Source organism: Bos indicus, chromosome 6 (genome assembly GCF_029378745.1).
Source record: "Bos indicus isolate NIAB-ARS_2022 breed Sahiwal x Tharparkar chromosome 6, NIAB-ARS_B.indTharparkar_mat_pri_1.0, whole genome shotgun sequence".
NCBI classification, from domain to species: domain Eukaryota; kingdom Metazoa; phylum Chordata; class Mammalia; order Artiodactyla; family Bovidae; genus Bos; species Bos indicus.
The window spans coordinates 88,574,931-88,592,259 of NC_091765.1; positions in this window are offsets into that span (position 1 = coordinate 88,574,931).

The following is a 17,329-nucleotide window of genomic DNA, read 5'->3' on the forward strand; positions in this document are numbered from 1 at the left end:
TTATATTATACTGATCTGTTACTATTTCTTACTTATATTGTATAGACTGCTGAATTTTTCATGATCCTGATTCTAATTTTTCCCATGCATTTCAGAGCCATGACCCAGTCTTGGCCCTTTTATTGTAGTTTATAAAAGAATCTCTCTTCCTTTATTTCATCATCTCCTTTTTAAGTTTCCAAATAGAAATAATTATCCTAGCTATGAATGGAATTATGGTAATTTTGTTATCCTTATCACCAAAAAGATCATCCTTAAAGAACAAATTCCATCATTATAACATTAACATTCATCAATAAATCTCCTTTTCATTGAGCTGTCTTCTTTATAGCATGCTCAAAGTATCCTCCTGATCAGCTTGCAGGAGTGATCTCTGTTATACTTGAGCCACCCAAGGCAGAAGCCTTCCCTAACTGGCTCAGTGAAACCCAGGCAGCCTTTGGGTTTTAAGGCCACTTGCTGTTATCCCTTCCCATGCTAGGACATCGATAATCCTAGATGTCAATGAAGTTTCTTTAGATTTGGATGGGCTCCATGATAAAATCAACATCTTTGTGGATCACAAGTGGCTTTTTGTAATCAAAAATGATTTTGTAGATCAGAAATCACTGAAAATAAGCAATTTCCTATTGTTAGACATAATAAATTTGAAGATAAAGGATAAAGTAGCAAATCAGAGACTGGGCTTCCCTAGTAGCTCAAATGATAAAGCATCTGCCTGCAATGCCAGGAAACCTGGGTTCGATCCCTAGGTTGGGAAGATCCCCTGGTGCGGGGAGCGAGCTCCGCCCCAGGCAAAGGTCATGAGGAAGGAGGCTTGGCATATGCAAAGGCGGGATCAAGCCTCAGGACTCACCCTGGAAATTCTCGAGCAATCTACCCCCAAAACCAGAGTCTGCCTACTTTCTGCTTTGTGCTTTCACCTACACCTCTGACTTTACGGGGGCTGTCCCCCACTACCTCTCTCTGAAAAAAGAGTTAGCTTACAGCTCCAGTTAATAATTCCTGGGTGTGACAGTGTTTCAACCTACAAACTCCTTTGGAAATCCTCTAGCCTGCCTGAATAGGTTTTTCTGGCCACACGTGATTGTTCAGAGCCTCCCAACTGTGAGAGGCATGAGATGTTCTAAACTAAATACAGATTCCTTTGAGCAGTTAAAAGATTGATTAGAAATTGTATTGGTGAAGGGATTTTCACTTGTTGGGCCAATGTTTGCTGCTAAGTTTCCATATCCCTTATCTGCTGTGTCCCTGGCAGTGTATTGATTAATATAATTGGTGTAAGTAGTAGCTTTAATGTTTGTAACCTGGGACCCTTGAGTTAATTCTTTTTCTTGTTATAGCCCACCACACCTTTGCTCTGTAGGAATGCAACTTTATCTAATGCTTTTTGGAGGCTGGCGCCTGACTTTAGAATAATCACCTTTAGAGGAAAAGGCCTCCGGGCCAGAAGATGATGCAAATCACCTAAACTTTTGCATATGATAAGTTTGCAGGAAGAAAGCCTGGCTTACTGCATGCCTCTACCCCTTCCCCCATTATCCTCTATGCATAACTTAAGGTATAAAAACTACTTTGGAAAATAAAGTGCGGGCCTTGTTCACCGAAACTTGGTCTCACCATGTCGTTCTTTCTCTTACCTTCTGGCTGAATTATTCAGCCTCTTTTCTCCACTGAATTTCCTCACTGAGCTATCCTTATTCTATTACTCTTTATATCCTTAATTAACATTTAATTAAGCAATTGTTTCCTGATCTTCGCCTACGCCGTCTCTCCTTTGAATACCCTGGATCAGCCGGGGCTGGTCCCCGGCACCCTGGAGAAGGAAATGGCAACCCATTCCAGTACTCTTGCCTGGAGAATTTCATGGACAGAGGAGTCTGGCAGGTTACAGTCCATGGTATTGCAAAGAGTTGGACATGACTGAATGACTAACATACATACAGCAAATCAGAGCCTTGTATATTATTAGTAGAATAAAAATTTTGAAGCTTGATCACCTGTACTTATACACTTTTCCTGAACTATTTCCTAAATATGAGATAAAATCAGGAAATTGTGTGATTAAAATAAATTGTTTTCTATTAATGGCAAGTGAAAATATTCTTATATTAAAATATTATTAATAGGCCTCAAAATATTATTAGAGCGCTGATGAAAGGAAAGGAAGGAAGGAAAGATGGAAGGAAGGAACGAGGGAAGGGTAAGTAGAGGAAGGAAAGGAGGAGAAAAAACAGTTTTATACAGTTAAATAAAATGTGAATATTAATATAACATGCTTCCACTCTGTGTCACACAAGTTTAAATGTAACAAAAACATAGATAGACAATAAAAAAATATTTTTTTAAATTCCCAGGAATTAATTTTTATGGAACATGCTACAAATAAATATAGAAATTTGGTTAAAATACACACATACACACATATTTTTTTTTTTAGAGGTAACTTTGTTATTGCATTTTTGACATTGTTTCTCAAATAGATAGAGGTAGTAGCATGAATGGTTACTGAAAGATAAAGTCCTACTGTGCCTCTGAGAAATATTAATCACTAGGAGTAATAGCTAATGTTGACATCCTGTATTGTTAGGGGAAGCACACTGACTGAAACCGCCTACCCTAGCCAGGCACCATAGTAACTATTTGCGTGAGTTGTTTTATGACAGGAGGTCCTAATAAGGAACATGGAACTAATAAGCCACCACCAACCTGAAGAGTTCGGGAAAGGTCAAAATAAGACACCACATGTCCAACCACCTCCCAGAATCCTTCTCTCTGGCATCCATCTTGGCTGAACAAGGCTTGCACCACCAGGAAGGACTCTGAGTCAGAATGATTGGCTAAGGACAACCCGGAAACTAATCCCATCACCATAAAACCCGAGACTGCAATCCATGTGGCAGAGCTGTTCTCCTGGGTTCCCTTACACTACTTCTCTCCACCTGGGTGCCCTTTCCCATAAAATCTCTTGCTTTGTCAGCATATGTGTTTCCTTGGACAATTCATTTCCGAGTGTTAGACAAGAGCCCAGTTTTGGGCCATGGAAGGGGTCCCTCTTCCTGCAACAGTATTAGTCAAAGTTCTTGAGAGACTCAGACCAATTAGAATGCATTTACAGAGAGAAAGAAAGAGAGTAGAGAAAGAGAAAGGAGGAGGAGAAAGAGGAGTCAAAGAAGAAGAGGAAGAAGAAGGAAAGGAGGCAGGAAGGGAAGAGAGAGATTGATTCAGTTGAAGAAATTAACTCCTGCAATTGTGGAGGCTGGCAAGCCCAAAATCTGTGAGGCAGGCTAGCATGCTGGAGAGCCAGGAAAGAGCTGATTTTGCAGTCTTGAGTCCAAAGGCCGTACAGAGGTAGAATTCCTTCCTCCTCATGAGACCTCAATCTTTCTTCATAAGATCTTCAATTTATTGGTTGAGACCCATTCACCTCATGGAGAATAATATGTTTTATTCAATGTCTGCTGATTTAAATGTTAGCAAAAAAATATCTAGCAATACCTAAACTGGTGCTTGATAAACAACCAAGTACCTAGTTGACACAATTTAAAAAAAAAAAAATCACCACACAAACTATCCTTAAAGTGGGACCTCAGTTCAGTTCACTTAAGTCGCTCAGTCGTGTCCAACTCTTTGCGACCTCATGGACCGCAGCATGCCAGGCTTCCCTGTCCATCACCATCAGCAATCCCAAAGCTTGCTCAAACTCATGTCCATCAAGTCGGTGATGCCATCCAACCACCTCATCCTCTGTCATCCCCTTCTCCTCCTGTCTTCAGTCTTTTGCAGCATCAGGGTAATGAGTCAGTTCTTCACATCAGGTGGCCAAAGTATTGGAGCTACATCTTCAGCATCAGTCCTTCCAATGAATATTCAGGATTGATTTCCTTTAGGACTGACTGGTTGAATCTCCTTGCAGTCCAAGGGACTCTCAAGAGTCTCCTCCAACACCACAGTTCAAAAGCATCAGTTCTTCAGTGCTCAGCTTTCCTTATAGTCCAACTCTCACATCCATACATGACTACTGGAAAAACCATAGCCTTGACTAGACGGACCTTTGTTGGCAAAGTAATGTCTCTGCTTTTGCTTCCAAGCAATAAGTGTCTTTAAATTCATGGCTGTAGTCACCATCTGCAGTGATTTTGGAGCCCCCCAAAATAAAGTCTGCCACTCATTGCATTGTTTCCTCATCTATTTGCCACGAAGTGATGAGACCAGATGCCATGATCTTAGTTTTATGAATGTTGAGTTTTAAGTCAGCTTTTTCACTCTCGTCTTTCATTTTCATCAAGAGGCTCTTCAGTTCTTCACTTTCTGCCATAAGGGTGGTGTCATCTGCATATCTGAGGTTATTGATACTGCTTCTGGCAATCTTGATTCCAGCTTGTGCTTCATCCAGCCCAGCATTTCACATGATGTACTCTGCTTATAAGTTAAATAAGCAGGGTGACAATACACAGCCTTGACGTATTCCTTTCCCAGTTTGGAACCAGTCTGTTGTTCCATGTCCAGTTCTGACTGTTGCTTCCTGACCTGCATTTCTCAAGAGGCAGGTCAGGTGGTCTGCTATTCCCATCTCTTTCAGAATTTTCCACAGTTTATTGTGATCCACACAGTCAAAGGCTTTGGCATAGTCAATAAAGCAGAAGTAGATGTTTTTCTGGAACTCTATTGCTTTTTCCATGATCCAGTGGATGTTGGCAATTCGATCTCTGGTTCCTCTGCCTTTTCTAAAGCCAGCTTGAATATCTGGAAGTTCACAGTTCACGTACTGTTGAAGCCTGGCTTGGAGAATTTTGAGCATTACTTTACTAGTGTATGAGATGAGTGCAATTGTGCAGTAGTTTGAGCATTCTTTGGCATTGCCTTTCTTTGGGATTGGAATGAAAACTGACCTTTTCCAGTCCTGTGGCCACTGCTGAGCTTTCCAAATTTGCTGGCATACTGAGTGCAGCACTTTCACAGCATCATCTTTTAGGATTTGAAAAAGCTTAGCTGGAATTCCATCACTTCCACTAACTTTGTTCATAGTTATGCTTCCTAAGGCCCACTTGACTTTGAATTCCAGGATGTCTGGCTCTAGGAGAGTGATCACACCATTGTGGTTATCTGGGTCAGACCTAGCCTTACATTAATCTCCTCCAACAAAATTGGCTTATCATTTATGGTTAGTTATTATGCTTAGCAGCAACCCCAAAAGTTGTTTGCAATATGGTGCCTAGACAACTAACTGGAGAATATCCCAGGCTAATATCAACATTTGTGATAGCTTACTTCTGCTTGCTTGTACAAGTTGACACCCAATAATATCCAACTCATGAATGTCTCCTCAAATTTAAGACTTGAACCAAGAACCCTCCTGACATCTCCTGATTTTAGTCTCTTGTAGGTCATGTTAACTCTCTTAAGGGTTGGAAAATGTGTTTCTTCCTCTCCTTTAAACCTTGAGAATACTTATAAAAAATCCTTCTTAATCATAAAGTCATTTAGTTTAATCATAGCTGAATTCAGATATTTCAGTGACTAGTCTCAACTCACTCTCTTTAAATCAACCACCCTTCTGATTTTTGCACTTAATTATTGCCAACCAGTAATGCTGAAGAAGCTGAAGTTGAATGGTTCTATGAAGACCTACAAGACCTTTTAGAACTAACACCCAAAAAAGATGTCCTTTTCATTATAGGGGACTGGAATGCAAAAGTAGGAAGTCAAGAAACACCTGGAGTAACAGGCAAATTTGGCCTTGGAATACGGAATGAAGCAGGGCAAAGACTAATAGAGTTTTGCCAAGAAAATGCACTGGTCATAGCAAACACCCTCTTCCAACAACACAAGAGAAGACTCTACACATGGACATCACCAGATGGTCAACACCAAAATCAGACTGATTATATTCTTTGCAGCCAAAGATGGAGAAGCTCTATACAGTCAGCAAAAACAAGACCAGGAGCTGACTGTGGCTCAGACCATGAACTCCTTATTGCCAAATTCAGACTTAAATTGAAGAAAGTCAGGAAAACCACTAGACCATTCAGGTATGACCTAAATCAAATCCCTTATGATTATACAGTGGAAGTGAGAAATAGATTTAAGAGCTTAGATCTGATAGATAGAGTGCCTGATGAGCTATGGACTGAGGTTCATGACATTGTACAGGAGACAGGGATCCAGACCATCCCTGTGGAAAAGAAATGCAAAAAAGCAAAATGGCTGTCTGGGGAGGCCTTACAAATAGCTGTGAAAAGAAGAGAAGTGAAAAGCAAAGGAGAAAAGGAAAGATATAAGCATCTGAATGCAGAGTTCCAAAGAATAGCAAGAAGAGATAAGAAAGCCTTCTTCAGTGGTCAATGCAAAGAAATAGAGGAAAACAACAGAATGGGAAAGGCTAGGGATCTCTTCAAGAAAATCAGAGATACCAAAGGAACATTTCATGCAAAGATGGGCTCGATAAAGGAAAGAAATGGTATGGACCTAACAGAAGCAGAAGATATTAAGAAGAGATGGCAAGAATACACAGAAGAACTGTACAAAAACGATCTTCACAACCCAGATAATCACGATGGTGTGCTCACTGACCTAGAGCCAGACATCCTGGAATGTGAAGTCAAGTGGGCCTTAGAAAGCATCACTATGAACAAAGCTAGTGGAGGTGATAGAATTCTGGTTGAGCTATTTCAAATCCTGGAAGATGATGCTGTGAAAGTGCTGCACTCAATATGCAAGCAAATTTAGAAAACTCAGCAGTGGCCACAGGACTGGAAAAGGTCAGTTTTCATTCCAATCCCAAAGAAAGGCAATGCCAAAGAATGCTCAAACTACTGCACAATTGCACTCATCTCACAGGCTGGTAAAGTAATGCTCAAAATTCTCCAAGCCAGGCTTCAGCAATATGTGAACCTTGAACTTTCTGATGTTCAAGCTGGTTTTAGAAAAGGCAGAGGAACCAGAGATCAAATTGCCAACATCCGCTGGATCATGGAAAAAGCAAGAGAATTCCAGAAAATATGCCAAAGCCTTTGACTGTGTGGATCACAATAAACTGTGGAAAATTCTGAAAGAGATGGGAATACCAGACCACCTGATCTGCCTCTTGAGAAATTTGTATGCAGGTCAGGAAGCAACAGTTAGAACTGGACATGGAACAACAGACTGTTTCCAAATGGGAAAAGGAGTACATCAAGGCTGTATATTGTCACCCTGCTTATTTAATTTATATGCAGAGTACATCATGAGAAACGCTGGACTGGCAGAAACACAAGCTGGAATCAAGATTGCCAGGAGAAATATCAATAACCTCAGATATGCAGATGACACCACCCTTATGGCAGAAAGTGAAGAGAAACTAAAAAGCCTCTTGATGAAAGTGAAAGTGGAGAGTGAAAAAGTTGGCTTAAAGCTCAACATTCAGAAAACGAGGATCATGGCATCCAGTCCCATCACTCATGGGAAATAGATGGGGAAACAGTGTCAGACTTTATTTTTCTGGGCTCCAAAATCACTACAGATGGTGACTACAGCCATGAAATTAAAAGACGCTTACTCCTTGGAAGGAAAGTTATGACCAACCTAGATAGCATATTCAAAAGCAGAGACATTACTTTGCCAACAAAGGTCCGTCTAGTCAAGGCTATGGTTTTTCCAGTGGTCATGTATGGATGTGAGAGTTGGACTATGAAGAAGCCTGAGTGCTGAAGAATTGATGCTTTTGAACTATGGTGTTGGAGAAGACTCTTGAGAGTCCCTTGGACTGCAAGGAGATCCAACCAGTCCATTCTGAAGGAGATCAGCCCTGGGATTTCTTTGGAAGGAATGATGCTAAAACTGAAACTCCAGTACTTTGGCCACCTCATGCGAAGAGTTGACTCATTGGAAAAGACTCTGATGCTGGAGGGATTGGGGGCAGGAGGAGAAGGGGACAACAGAGGATGAGATGGCCGGATGGCATCACTGACTCGATGGACGTGAGTCTGAGTGAACTCTGGGAGTTGGTGATGGACAGGGAGGCCTGGCGTGCTGCGATTCATGGGGTCGCAAAGAGTCGGACACGACTGAGCGACTGATCTGATCTGATCTGATCTGATTGCTGTGTGTACTTACTTTTATGTTTCGAGATTTAGTTGTTTGTCTGAGAATTTTATCTCTGTGTTTTTTTTACTTATAAGTTGTGTACCATGTCTTCTACCTTTTTATAAATTCTCATGGTATATCCCCTGGATATTTAAAATTACAATAATTGAATGCGACTTTCTTAACTAAGGGCTTCCCTGGTGACTCAGATGGTAAAGAATCTGCCTGCAAGCCAGGAGACCCGGGTTTGAACTCTGGGTCAGGAAGATCCCCTGGAGAAGGAGCTTGCCTGGAAAATCCCTAGATAATGGAGCCTGGCAGGTTATAGTCCATGAAGTCACAAAAGAGTCAGACATGACTGAGTGACTAACACTTAGAAACGAAAGATATAAATTTTTATATCTAAAGTAATATGTAGCAGAATACTATTTATTAAATAATATAGGTAAACTATAGAATAATTCTAGTGCAGTACACTTTTCACTTTCATGCATTGGAGAAGGAAATGGTAACACACTCCAGTATTCTTGCCTGGAGAATCCCAGGGACCGGGAGCCTAGTGGTCTGCCATCTACGGGGTTGCACAGAATCAGACACGACTGAAGCGACTTAGCAGCAGCAGCAGCAGCAGCAGCAGCAATGCCGGAGATCCCAGTTTGATTCCTGGGTTGGGAAGATCTGCTGGAGAAGGAATAGGCTATCCACTCTAGTATTCTTGGGCTTCCCTTGTGGCTCAGTTGGTAAAGAATCTGCCTACAATATGGAAGACCTGGGCTTGATCCCTGGATTGGGAAGATCCCCTGCAGAAGGGAAAGGCTACCCACTCCAGTATTCTGGCCTAGAGAATTCCATGGACTGTGTAGTCCATGGGGTCGCAAAGAGGCAGACACAACTGAGTGACTTTCACTGTCACTTTTTCACATAATAAAGGTAATAATTACTTTTACATTTTTATCGCATATTGGAGCAGAGTCGATTAACAATGCTGTGCTATCTTCAGGTGTACAGCAAAGCTATTCTATAACAAAGGAGGCAAAACTATACAATAGAGGAAAGACAGTCTCTTCAATAAATTATGCTAGGAAAACTGGACAGCTACATGTAAATAAATGAAATTAGAACATTCTTTAACACAATACAAAAAAAAAAACCCTCAAAATGGATTAAAGACCTAAATGTAAGACCAGATATTATAAAACTCTTGGAGAAAAACATAGGCAGTACACTCTGCCATAAACTGCAGCAAGATCATTTCAAGCCATCTCCTACAGTAATGGAAATAACAAAAATAAACAAATGGGACCTAATTAAACTCAAAAACTTTTGCACAGCAAAACAAACCATAGACAAAATAAAAAGACAACCCACAGAAAGGGAGAAAGTATTTGCAAACAAAGAGACTGACAAGGACTAGTTTCCAAAATAATTGCTTTGTATGATAAAATTATATCTGAGACAAGTTACAAAATAAACTTGCTAACAATCCCAGCATACACTCATGCCTATTGTGTCATTGTTAACTGAACCAGCACTAAAATGAAAATGGGTTAACCAACTTAAATCCTTAAATTAAAAAATTGATTTGAATTTTCATAATTGCTTATCATCTTGGAGGTGCTTCAACAACTTCTGTAACCACATAAAAATTGAGAAAAATGATCCCTGTAGCATTAATCATCTTATAAATCGTGTTTGCTATGTCTCAGTGTAAAGCCATCCAAAGACAACCTTCATTTTAAACATCATCTGCAGCCCATCTGGGACTCTGACATATGGTACATCCAAGACTTCAGTGGAATGTCTCTGGTTCCCTATGGTAACTAGGACCACATGCAAAATCTCCACTGACAAACTAAAAAGTATGAAAAGAAAAAGAACTTCTTGATGCATTTCCATCTATAAACAAAACATTAAAAAAAAACAAAGACACTGAGAAGCTATTATGGCCTTCAGATTTAAGCAATAAGAAAATTGTAACTACTGAGCATACAATGTAATTTGTTACAGCCTGTGACTAAAGACCACAGAACAATTTCTCTGGTGCCAGATGGGGGGAAATCCTTAATTACTGAAGATATGTGTTGTAAGTTTACCAGAACTTTAAAGCACTAAATTTAATTAAAGTTAGCAGTGTTATCATAGGAATGATTGCTTTGGGAGAGGAAAGAAACTTGTCCTTCACTCATTTTGTGGTTGATGGTAGACTGTGAAATAAAACTGAAGGAAGCAATAGCAGAAAATTTAGGGCATGAGAGTAGACCAGTGGTGTCCAAAATTTTCAGTGGAGATATATATGCAACAGTATCTTGGCATCCAAAAAGTCTTAATGCTTTATCCCATCAATTTTAATTTCTATTTTTATAGTTTACATGTGATATGTAATAGTGCGAGAGTGTGCTAAGTTGATTCAGTCTTGTCTGACTCTTTGCAACCCTGTGGACTGTAACACACCAGGCTCCATGGGATTCTCCAGGCAAGAATACTGAAGTGAATTGCCTTGCACTCCTCCAAGGGATCTTCCTGACCCAGGGATGGAACCCTTATCTCTTATGTCTCCTGTATTGGCAGGCGAGCTCTTTACCACTGGTACCACTAGGGAAGCCTATATGTAATAGTATGGTGATATAAATATAACATAAAGAAATATGCATCTATTTGAGACGCATGCTCCCAAATTCCCATCATGCATACCTTTTAGTAAGAAAACGGTTTAAACTATAAAAATACCAATAATGGCTAGGTTCTAGGCACTATTCCAAAAGCTATACATGTAATATTTCATTTATTTTTTACAGAAACTCTGTAAGAACTATTAATAGCCCAGTTTTATGAATGAGGAAACTGAGTCATAGTTACTTACTCAAGGTCCCCAAACTGATGTGGTAGAATATATTTGAAGCCACATAGTCTGGTCCTGGTGCTTATATTAGAATAATTTCATTACACAAACAATGGTGATATTAAATTTGATGCTTTGTTTACTTTTACCTCATTTCAGAATGTATGCAAAGAAACATATTGCCTAGAACTTGGCCAGCATGGACTCTTCCAGTCAAAGCTCTGCCTTCCGTGTACAGAATGTGGATTCGTTTTGGAAGCACTACAGTTGGCAATGAACAAGCATGGGTGTGTTCATCATCTAAAAGAATTTCCTAAATATTCAGCAGATGAATGTTTTCTACTCATCACTGCTCACCCAAGTGGTCAAAATCAGAAGCTATAGATAAGGTGCCTGTAGGAAAAAAGACACACAGAGGAGGAGAGCTGGAGAGACTGCCATGGCCAATGGGCTGCCACATAAAGGAAAAGAGACATTGTTTTCTAGTACTGATTCTACAACTTACTATCCTTGTGTTTTTGAGCAAGTGTTTTAACTTCTTTGGGCTTCAATTTCTTCATTTCTAAACCCAATGGACTATACAGTCCATGGAATTCTCCAGGCCAGAATACTGGAGTGGGTAGCCTTTCCCTTCTCCAGGGGATTTTCCCAACCCAGGGATTGAATCCAGGTCTCCCACATTGAAGGAGAATTCTTTACCAGCTGAGCCACAAGGGAAGCTCCTAAAATGAAGGAACCAGAGTAAATGACACCTGAAGTAAATCTGAGTCTCTAGCCTTCTATAAAAGCTTAGAGCCAAGGGGAAATTCTAACACAGTGACAGCAGGAGCCTGAACAACAGCCTGACTAAGAACCTAGCGAACTAGCACCATTACTTAGGTTAACATAGGGCCAAAGCTAGAGAAAAAAGTTAACGTGTTAATTGGGCTGCCTCTAAAAGAGTTTCTGGTAAGAATTAGATTGCAATTAATTGTGGCTAAATTATCTAATTGTACCACATAAAGTAATATTCTAAGTTGTCAGTTAAAACTAACTTCATGTGATTTACATTGCAAACAGAAATTCCTAGAGGCCTAGAGGGGCTCAGGGCACTTCTGGTTTTTCAGGTTTCTTATACCATCAACCCTCCCAGCAGTCCAAAATCTGCTTGAAACTTATAATTGGCCCTCACACACTATCTTCAGTTCCACATCCATAGTTCTGAATCCCTGGATTCAACAAATCTCAGGTCATGTAGCACTGTAGCATTTATTACTGAAAAAAAAATTCTCTGTATAGGTGGGCCAAGGCAGGCAAAATCTGCATTGTTCAAGAGTCAACTGTATTTGCATATGTTTTTACTTCTCAGTGAAGAAGCACCAAAACAAGATTCGAAAGTTGTTATTTTAGTCTTTATGCTAGACAAAATAACATCTTTAGTGCAGAAAAACGCAATGCAAAATAATTGCTTTTTTATAAGCCAATTCCAAGTTTTAAGAGAGAAGGTCAATATCATCTTAGACAATATTATCCACCCAAAGGACGTAAGTACAAACTGATGCACCTTCATTCACTTCATTTAAATAATGTGCAACATTATTTAAAGATGACAGAGAAAGTCTAAAAGGGAGGTCCTCCTGGTACACCCCTGGCTAGGCCACTGTTAACAGACTACTACATAAAGGTGCTCCCCAAGCACTCCTGTAGAGAGTAGTAGTGTAGTGGTAGTTAGTCCCTCACTCATGTCCAACTCTTTGCGATCCCATGGACTGTAGCCTGCCAGGCTCCTCTGTCCATGGGATTCTCCAGGCAAGAATATGGGAGTGGGTTGCCATTCTCTTCTCCAGGGGATCTTCCTGACTCAGGGATCGAACCTGGGTCTCCTGCATTGCAGGCAGATTCTTTATTGTCTTAGCTACAGGCATGATCCTGTACGTAAAATCAGATTAGTCTCAACCTATGACACAAGGCCATCTCTAAGAAATGAGCTTCTGGAGTGGAATAAGTGGTAGATGAGTATTTGGTTGCAATCTACTGCAAGGGGCAGGTTTTCACCTGGAATATTTTAAGGGTTTCTACAACTAATCAACTACATTATCCAAAATGACCTCAGTAGTACCTCCTGGAGAACTTCCAAATTTAGGTAGAAGTTCATCTTTGAAGACATCTAACTACAAAATACACTCTTAAATAGTTGAATACATTGCTTTTGTGGCAGGAATAGATTAGAATAGCCACTTAACATTTGTAGATATCTTTCATCTTTGTTTTTCTATGGCTAATGATAAACTGCTCTTTCTGAGAACAGGTAGTTTACATTTGTTCTGAATGGAAAAAATAAAGCCAAGTTGCAACTACAGAGAACAACCTGTGTCCTTGTAGGTCTTTTTCAAGAAAACAAGCACTTCATTTATGTAATAATTGTCCCCAAAGATGTCAACTTTAGAAAAAAAGAAAAGTGGGAACGCAGTCTCATTTCAAACTACTCAGGATTAAAATTTCACCTAGTACAAGATTCTTGTCCAATTTCTCCAAAATACAGCTTTGAAGTAATGTTAATCCTTAAATCTATCATCTTTCCCACAGGTAGTTATGCAAATTAGCTTCTAAGGCAAAACTTGATTACGGAGAAAATTACCCTTGGATAAAATTTTAAGTAAACTATAAAATCTGAGAAACTATGGTTTTATATATAGTTCTATACAATATTTTAAGCGTATTGAGGTTTGAGATAATGGTGTTGAAACCAACAAGAAACAAACGAAAATTCTCAATGCAGACATCTCAAATCATTTTGCCTTTTAGGAAGGATAGATGGAAGATTCTAAAAATCTTTCCTGCTTCCCTTCAGGGTTTACGCCATTTTATTTAATATTAAGCCTCTTGAGTCCTAATACACATTAACAGATTTGGTTGCTGTGAAAATTCCATAAGGTATTATTTTTATTTTCTTGTCTTGACAAATAACTTTAGGAAGTCCACTATCTACTGGCACCTAACCTATGGCCTAACACAGTTGTTCTTGTTCATTGTTCAGTCACCAAGTCGTGTCCAACTCTTTGCAACCCCATTAACTGCAGCATACCAGGCTTCTCTGTCTTTTACTATCTCCTGGAGTTTGCTCAGACTCATGTCCATTGAAATGGTGATGCCATCCAACCATCTCATCCTCTGCTGTCCCTCTTCTCCTTTTGCCTTCAATCTTTCCTAGTATCAGGGTCTTTTCCAATAAGTCAGCTCTTCGCATCAGGTGGCCAAAGTATTGGAGCTTCAGCTTCAGCATCAGTCCTTCCAATGAATATTCAGGATTGATTTCCTATAGAATTGACTGGTTTGATCTCCTTGCAGTCCAAGGGACTCTCAAGAGTCTTCTCCAGGAGCACAGTTTGAAAGTATCAATTTTTCGGTGCTCAGCCTTCTTTATGGTCCAACTCTCACATTCGTACATGACTATTGGAAAAACCAATCAAAGCCATAGTTTTGACTACATGGACCTTTGCCAGCAAAGTGATGTCTCTGCTTTTTAATATGCTGTCTAGGTTTGTCATAGCTTGGCACATAGTGTTTTCTTGATAAATATGGTTGTTCATTGAGAAGTTGTAGCGGGGAACTTGGCTACCAGGTCCCTGCCTTTACAAACTGGCATTTCTTACCGTGGTGCTGCTGAGCACTTATCACTCTGATGTCCAGAGGTACATTAGATTATGAGGCTGACAAGAGATTTATGCCCTAAACAAGGAGTTGCACAAGCAAATGTAGGACCTAGGCAGATGGAGTGACTGAGGTAAGTTGCCCGGGTAGGGACCAGTGTGAATGGAAGAGGCCAAGTCTGACTGAGAGTGACAAGCACTATGCACTGAGCTCCTACAGAATTTTGTCTGTAAGAATGCCAGCCTAGTGCAGCACATCGGCCTCCCCTCTTGCCCCACCTCCACATCAAAGAGCAAAAGGAAATTCTGCTTTTCACCTAAAATGTCCCTATTTTATCTCAACAAACCAATAAAAACAATGCCCTTCGCCTGATCCCTCACAATAATGGTGACCCCTGGGATTCGACTCTAGGGTCCGAGACAGAGCACAGAGTTAAGACGTGACTCTGACATGAACATGGAACCTGGCAGGCTGAGAAGATGGTCAATTACAGACTGAAAACCACAGATGGACAGCTAATGTGGCAATAGGAAAACATGTTTCTCAGGTGGAGATGTCAGCGGAGTTCATCACTCTGCTCCCTTGCGTGGTATTTCACTAATATCTGGAAAGTTTCAAAGCCATGTACATCGACTCAGATGCGAATTCAACTGACAAGAACAGCATCTACACCTACCCTGGGAGATGAAATTATAAGAGCTGCTAATCTTGTGCTTCTGGGCAGTGGCAAACCAGTGGCCAAGAGTGATGGAACACTCTTTTTCTTCTGACTGAAGAATTTTATGGAAGCACGTTAGGTACATAAACAGAGACCATTAACAGGGTAGGAATTTTTCATCTCTCCCAAAGAATCCAGCACCACATCCACTTTTAAAACTGGAATGCTCGACAAAAGACTTTGTGCTTGGCCACTGACATATTCTCATAGCCACAAAGAAAAGCCTGTTTCAGGTGTATCTCATTTACGACCTATTCTTTACCAGTATACAGCAGACTGTACTTATGGATAGAGAGATGACTGAAAAAAACCTAAAGAAGAACCCACAGTACAGTCTAGAATGCCTTCTCCACTTTCCTCATATTTTTGTTAGCTTTTACTTTGCTCTTCACTCCAACCAGGCTCGTCTCAGCTTGTGAACTTTGCAGACTAGGAATGCTGTTGGAAAGCCTACCTTGGAACGTTTCCTTGAGTCAGGTGGAGTATGCAGAGTTTGGCCAGCTCTCATCGGAGCAAGAACTGCCCAAGAACTCCAAGGAATGCCTCTCAGCACGCTGTCTGCACTGGCGTGTGCCCAGGAGAAACACTATCCGTCCTGCTAACCTTTGAGGCTAACCTTTTATTCTCCCCAGTGGAGCTTTTTTCACCAAAATTGTTCCTTGTGAGTTGCATGGAAGACTATGTTTTGATTATAAAAATCATTTACAGTGAGTATGAATTTTTCTATCTCTGTATCAGTCACTCTTAATCTTTTAAACTTTTAAGTAGAATGCTTTCTTTCACAAAAAAATAGAATATCATGCAATGGCCTTGGCAATATCAATTGATATAACTCATAAAGACATGTCATTAAGAAATTTATAAGAAATTAATCAGGCAACTTGAAACTACAGAGTCTAAACATTATTTAAAATCCTAAATCATTTGTCTTTTTAACATTGATCAGAAAAATGAAGTTATTCATAAATTACGCTTACCTATTTTGAAGAGTAGCTTCTGATGAATATTTAAATAAGCTCAGCTACATGGGCTTGTCATTATTAACTCCATGTAAACAATCCAGAACATCATTGTCTGATGGATTTCTGTGATGGTGGAAAGCTCTGTTTGCTCTGTCCAGCATGATACACACTAGCCTCAGGTGGCTTTGAGTGATCAAGATGTGGCTAATATGACTGACTAAGAGAATATTTATTTAATTTTAATTACTTTAAATTTAAATTAAAGTAGTCACATGGAGCTAGTGGCTACTGTTTGGATAATGCGGGTCTAGAGACTTGTTACTCAAAGTGTAGCCACCTACAGAAAGCATTATCTTCACCTGGGAACTTTTTACAAATGCAACTTTCAGGTCCTACCTCAAGACTACTGAATTTGAATCTGTATCTTAATAAGATCCCCAGATAATTTATGTGTGCATTAACATTTAAGATGGAGAAGGCAATGGCACCCCACTCCAGTACTCTTGCCTGGAAAATCCCATGGATGGAGGAGCCTGGTAGGCTGCAGTCCATGGGGTCGCTGAGGGTTGGACATGACTGAGCGACTTCACTTTCACTTTTCACTTTGATGCATTGGAGAAGGAAATGGCAACCCACTCCAGTGTTCTTGCCTGGAGAATCCCAGGGACGGGGGAGCCTGGTGGGCTGCCGTCTATGGGGTCGCACAGAGTCGGACACGACTGAAGTGACTCAGCAGCAGCAGCAGCAGCAACATTTAAGAAGCATGAATCCAAAAGAGTAATCCTCAACATTGGTTGTACCCCTAAAATTACCTGAAACGTTTTCACGGTGCTAATGGGGTCAAAATACTTTCAAAATAAAATCAAAATCTATTTTTCTCTGTATTGGCATTTGCACTGATGGTACAAAAGCAATGGAGAAGCCTGCAGTGCAGGAGACCCAGGTTCAAAACCTAGGTTTGAAAGATCCCCTGTAGGAGGGGCATGGCTACTCACTCCAGTATTCTTGCTTAGAGAATTCCATGAACAGAGGAGACTGGTGGTCTATAGTCCATGGGGTCACATAGAGTCCGACACAACTGAAGTGACTAGGCAGCAGCAGTTTGAATCAAGTCAC